This window comes from Acyrthosiphon pisum, chromosome A1 (assembly GCF_005508785.2).
Source record: "Acyrthosiphon pisum isolate AL4f chromosome A1, pea_aphid_22Mar2018_4r6ur, whole genome shotgun sequence".
NCBI lineage: Eukaryota > Metazoa > Arthropoda > Insecta > Hemiptera > Aphididae > Acyrthosiphon > Acyrthosiphon pisum.
The window spans coordinates 38,219,048-38,224,860 of record NC_042494.1 but is presented as its reverse complement, the minus strand read 5'-3'; the positions used below and the strand labels follow the sequence as shown (position 1 = coordinate 38,224,860).

General features: G+C 28.4%; 1 non-coding gene across 1 annotated transcript; it reads left to right on the top strand.

Moving 5' to 3' along the window:
• Positions 1 to 2,782: 2,782 nt before the first annotated feature.
• TRNAI-UAU lies at positions 2,783 to 2,875 on the top strand. Its single transcript is given in 2 exon segments — positions 2,783 to 2,820; positions 2,840 to 2,875. It is a non-coding gene; the product is annotated as a tRNA-Ile (tRNA).
• The last annotated feature ends 2,938 nt before the right edge of the window (positions 2,876 to 5,813 follow it).

The window sequence follows — 5,813 nt, the reverse complement described above, 5'->3', positions numbered from 1 at the left end:
CCCCCCCCCCATAGAACCAGCCCTGTTTATAGCTAATAGCTATATTATGTTATACGATACGAAAATATTTATATTTTATTTATTAACTTCAGTGTTTGTTGAAAAAACCTTAGCCCATGTAAGAAAAATATTTGCCCCACTTAGCCCCCCCTGGAAAAAAATTCTAGCGCCGTGCTGGTTACCATAGACCTATAAACTAATGCACAGCGCATTTCACTCCGTTCTGACCTCAATGCACGGGAATCATAAAAGAGAAAGAAAGAAGAAAGAACGAAGAGAGAAAAAACATAAAGGGGGAAATCATAGACGTATGAAACTAATACTGTATTTCCCCAGCGGCGTCATTTGGGGGGGGGGCAAGGTGGGCATTTGCCCCTGTCTGATTTTAAAAGCGGTCCGATGGGGCGGGTGCCCAGTTGTTGCCATTTTACCATTACTATATTTTATTAGCACAAAACATGCCTATTTTTATAATATATTCAGAAAATATTATACTATGTAAGTACTAAGAAATTATTGTCACAATGATACATTTTTACTAATTGATAGTTGGAATATATTTATTATTTAGACGCATGCGGGGACGTACAAATTTTATGTATGGGTATGTATTTATGTATGTTTGTTTGTGTGAGTGTGTTTTGTGAAGGAATTTTGTATGCACAACTATAATAATAATTAGTATCATAATCTCCTATAATAGTTTAATTTGTAAAATCTAGAATTAATACAAATTCTAAAAACAACAATCGATTGGCACTCTTATTAATTATCATTGATCACGGACTTCAGTTAACTTGCGAAAGTCGAGTACCTTATTCTACCTAGATTCAAATTTATTTTTTTCGTGATTCGTGTTTACATTAATCTTTTAGTTTGGGCAAAATATGACTTAAAAAAAAAATATAAATGGGTGGTGCGGCTAAAAATATAAAATTACCGCAAACTGCTCAAAATCGAAAATAATTTTTGATATGTTTAATAAATAGCTATAATAAAACCGGCCAAATACGAGTCGGACACGCGCACGAAGGGTTCGCAGCTATAAACATGTTGGCAACACTGCAGTTATATTATATATTCTAGGATTTTTAGTGTTTGTTGTTATAGCGAAAACAGAAATACATAATCTGTGAAAATTTCAACTTTCTAACTTTCATGGTTCATGAGATAAAGCCTGGTGACAGATGGACAGACGGACAGCGGAGCCTTGGTAATAGGGTTCCGTTTTACCGTACGGGATCCTAAAAAACTTAAGCAGGCAAAAAAAAAATATATTATAATTTAAGATAATATTAATTTGTAAATATATAGTATACCTAAATCAGACTATCAGAGTAATAAAGTATGGTCATATAAGTGATATAAGTGATGAATCAAGTAAAATTGATTTATAGATAATGCAGTTGATATATTTTCAAAAATAAAAAAAGAATAGATATCCTAATAAACTACCTACTAATATAATTGTTTATCAATATAAATATTGCCATATAATAGTTTATGGACTTTTAATTAATATAGGTATTTTCTAAAATATCTGCTGCCTTATATTTAAAAATTATGTTACCTAGTTAATAAAAAGGCTAGCATAAAAAAATGTAAGCAGTTAATATATAATGTGGTTGCGAGCGAAGCGAGCTGTTTTTTTTAACCATTCGGCCCGGTCAAAACCTTTGCCCCTCTCTAGGTATTGAAAACTGAAATGACGCCACTGGCCTACTGTGCAGCAGAGCGACTTCCACTAACCCACTTTCATTGTTTATTTAAAAAAAAAATGTTGTCCCCCCATTTAAAACTTTCCTGGGCACGCCACTGCAATCGATGTACATTAAGAGGATGTCAGCGCACTATTCGTTTTCTCTCTCTGGCCCACGCGCAACATAGACAAAACGCATTTACGCAAAATCATTTTTTCTATGCGTTTAAGTAATTTTAGAGTAAAGTCACCTGTTACAAAAAAGATAGAGAATAATACTTTTGAGGGATTGACATATCGATTTGTCTAAATATTGTTTCAAATCAATTTAAACATCATTTAAATTTACTACATTTTTTTATTTATTTTGAAAGTGGAATACAAATTCAAATAATAATAAAATATAAAATTGATATGTCATTCCCTCAAAAATATTATTCTCTATCTTTTTTGTAATAGGTGACTTTACTCTAAGATTACTTAAACGCATAGAAAAAATGATTTTGCGTAAACGCGTTTTGTCTATGTTGCGCGTGGGCCAGAGACAGAATGGAAAATGATATTATAGGTACCTACCTAGTATCATAACGAAATAATTTTAATTAAGTATTTTATTTTAATTTTATTTCGTCATGCCTAGTAGGTAGGTACTCAGTTTCATTTTCATATCTAAATATGTCTAAATGAATAAAATGATAATACCTATAGTTATATATTTTGCTTGTAAAATATTTACTTTACTATACCAGATGTTATATTCATATTTCATACAATCATACATAAGGATAAACATAAAGCCTAATTTAAAACTTTAAACAAAAAAAATAATAACACAGGACATAGTTCTCTTGCTCCAAATACCTTTAATATAATATTATTACGTGGATTAATTATTGGGCGGTAGGTAGGTAAATCCACTTAAATTGTGTCATGGACAAAGGTACCCAAGAATCAATCGAATAAAAATAAACACTTAGTTAAAGAATATGAAAAAAAAAACTTAAAACGATACTTGAATAACAAATTTGGTTACTACTGTTGGCGAGACCACTTAAATGGGTAAAAATCGGCTCCTGACGAACAGGTCCAGTGGCGCAATCGGTTAGCGCACGGTACTTATAAGACAGTTGTTCGTGAGCGATGCCGGGGTTGTGAGTTCGAGCCTCACCTGGACCATAACATTTTTTGCACTTTTTCTCGTTTCTTCAGCCTTTACTGTTGAGAGCAAAAATGAGAGCAAGATAAATATTATTATTATTTAGTCATTTAGTCATGACCGTTATCATCTATTAATGTTGTTTAATCTATTGATATGAACCTACATTGTTTTGTTTTTCATTAACTTTGAAATTCAACAAAAGTTTTTCTCATAATTTGATATTACTACTGCTGTCTGCTTACCTATACTATAGCTCGTTATAATAACACTGCTCAATACATTTTTATATATAAAATATACCAAGCATGATAATGGTAATAAATAATAATATAGGAATTAAAAAATTAAAAAAACTTGTAATAATTTTCTTTCAATACATTATAGTTTTTTTAAAAGTATTAACTCTTATAGTTATATAAAACAATTCCAAATAACAACTTAGGAATATTATTCGGCGTGATCATTAAATTGTACACAACATTTTGATATAGGTCACTTAAATGTTAAGACAAGACATATTATTTCTAGAAAATAATTGTACAATGAATAATAATTATTATTGCTCATGTCAATAAGACCAGTAGTGTACACAGGATCTTAGTTTGGTTAAGTAAAGGCCTAAAACTAATCACAGGCCCATGTATAGGGGGATTCATCCCCATTTATATTATTTTTGATCAACAGTTCTTATATAATTGGCTAAGACAAATCATAGAGTTAGTCTCAAACGTAGTCCATCTTAATAGGTTTTAAGATTTAATAAGCGTGGTAATAATTGATGATGCATGAGACGATGATTATGGCAAATGTTTGTCAGCCAAATAAAAACTGAAACTACGATTCTTGATTGACACTACAATTTATTTTATATCTATTAAAAATTACAGCCAATTAATCTACTCTATGAATTGATGATGGTAGATTATTAGATTTTTTTTAGAAGAAGAAATTTCAGGAGTGTTAGAACTTAGAACCCTACCACTGTATAGTGCATATTATTACACCACTGAATAACACCCATACAACAAATGTAAAATATATCATGTTCTAAGCAATCATGTCATTTTTATGAACAAACTTTTTTTTCTGTTACATTTTTTAACAAAAAAAAACAATTAAATATGTATATTATTGTGTACTATACTGTTTTTAAAATTGTGTGTAAATTACTTATAATAAATGTAATTTTTTTTTATTATTTATAAACAATTTATTAATTGTGTTGTAAATAGGAAAAAAGGTGGGTAAGTGGATGTCGCTCTGCTGTACAGTAGGTTACAAGTGGGTCACTGTATAATGGATAGTATTAAATTTGAATTCAATGATATAATATCACTGCATAAGAAAAACGATACTGAGCTGAGACGGTTTGTCAATCTAGATATTAGACATACATATTATAGATATACTTATCTATAGTATTATTAATAATTTTCAAATTAATCGTATCACAATATCCATTAGGTAACGCGTTGTACATCAACAACAAACCGTGGTACTATCATAGATATATAATAGTATACTTTAGAAGTTTCAAGTACCCACAAGTAATATTATACAATCACAACAAAATAACTAAAATAGTTATTCGAGGTTTTTTAATATGTAATTTCGTCCAAATTTGTACTTAAAATGACTATAAAAATAAACTGTGTAAATGTATTTTTTAAATTTTTTGGTAACAGAATTAATTACTTATGTGGAATCTTGTTTTAAATTTTTAATTCTTAGATACAAAAATTGAACATTTTTATAAATTTTTAACTACAAAATAATTTTTCAAATTAAAATTTAATAAATTTTGTCAAAATTTGATATTTAAATGCTTATAAAAAAAAATGTGCCTATGTTTTTTTAATATTTTTCAACTGCTATTGTAACAATGTATCAGGAGCCTTGTATTAATTTTTTACACTTTTTGGCCTAATAGATAAAACTTTATTGATATTTATAGAAAAAAAAACCAAAAAAATTGAAAACTTACAATGTCCGTAAACAGCTCAAAAAGAGTCAAATTATTTTCAAAATTTTATTGTATATAGTAAATGCTAATATAAACATTCGGTAAAATTTTCAAGTTTCTACAGTCACTCGTTTTTTAATTACAACAAAATAAGAAAATCGTTACGTAAGAAATCAAGTGAATATCAAATGTTGTAAAAATATGAATTTCAAACGCTCATAAAAATTTAATTTGAGTTTCTTCTAGACAATTTTTTTTTTGATAAAGGTAGATTATCCTATAAGGAATCTTGTATTACATTTTAAAATCTTAGTTCTAAAAAGAAAAATTTTTACGAATTATTAACTCAAAATAATTTGCTAATTTTCGTGATTTTTACATATTTTATCAATTTTTGAACTTTAAATGCTAATAAAAAAAACTGTGACTAAGGATTTTAAATCGATTTTTCATCTGCCTTTGAAATAATATACTAGGAGCTTTCTATTAAATTTTCAAGCTTTTCTAACCAACAAATAAAATTTTATTGATATTTTAAGAAAAAAAACTAAAAAAAAATAGAAAATGAAAATGTTCCTAAACAGTTCAAAACAAATCATAATATTTTGAAAATTTCATCGCGTATAGAAAATGTAAACATAAACAACCAGTGAAAATTTCATGTATATACAGTCATTCGTTTTAAAGTTACACCATAAACCAAAATCAATTTTCTCGAAAACAGATTTTGCGTAAAAATGCCCGTTTTTCCTTAATTTTTCTTTTGTTTTTCACGGCGTTTTTGAAAACTACTGGAAAATTTTTACTTTTGACCCCCCAAAGTACCAACTAGATTCACTTTCCTATCAGAAAAGATACTGTTGAAGAAAATCTAAGCACTTTTACTGTCCTAAAAGGTGATGACAGACACAAAAATAAAAATAAAAAATAAAAAAACACACATCATTGTAAAATCAATACATTCATCGTTCCACTCAGAATCTAAAAACACA